This window comes from Protopterus annectens, chromosome 6.part0, assembly GCF_019279795.1.
Source record: "Protopterus annectens isolate FY-2018-M chromosome 6.part0, PAN1.0, whole genome shotgun sequence".
NCBI lineage: Eukaryota > Metazoa > Chordata > Ceratodontiformes > Protopteridae > Protopterus > Protopterus annectens.
In genome coordinates, this window is record NC_056737.1 from 1,287,038,687 (window position 1) to 1,287,039,410 (window position 724).

General features: G+C 34.9%; 1 non-coding gene across 1 annotated transcript; it reads right to left on the minus strand.

Moving 5' to 3' along the window:
- Nucleotides 1–424: 424 nt before the first annotated feature.
- Nucleotides 425–497, minus strand: TRNAT-AGU. The gene has a single exon. It is a non-coding gene; the product is annotated as a tRNA-Thr (tRNA).
- Nucleotides 498–724: the final 227 nt, after the last annotated feature.

The window sequence follows — 724 nt, forward strand, 5'->3', positions numbered from 1 at the left end:
AAGTTTAATGTATGATGGGCATTTCAGAAACCACCATACTTGGAAAGAAACTTCAAAAAATGTGCCAGCTATCTGGGGACCCTCTGCATTCTCGTTTGCTGTGCACAAATGTCTTGTATACAATTTAAAACATGCATTTCAATACTTAAGAGTTTTCTCAAATCTTTAAGAATCTCTAAGAAATTAATGACATTACTAACAGCATTTCCTAAAGGAAAATGCAAGTTTAATTAATTAAAAAAATAAATGACAAGGTGGCCACCATGTTATTACCTTATCTAAACATTCTAGAGATTACAGCCAGACTGCTAAATTAACATATAGGTTCATAGGTTTATACTAGGCTATCTGCCCTAGGGCATTTATAAGCCTAGCCCAAAGTTATGTGGCTTTCACCACCCCTTAAGTTTGGAAGGGGAAACACAGGCTCTGATGAGATTTGAACTCATGACCCCTGGTTTACTAAACCAGTGCTCTAACCCGTGAGCTACAGAGCCACTCATGTAAGCCTTTTGATCGCTTACAAACATCAGACAATATGTAATTTTATACTGGAAAATACATATTTTATTACGGAACTGTTATTACATTTCCCAGTATACTTTTAACTATGTTTCCCAGGTATGAGGAAATAGAAAAATACAATTTCTACAATCCCTTTAGTAAGAAGGAATACTCTAAGCAGTTTTCATTTTCTTAGCTGATAGCATAATGTACTGCTTAT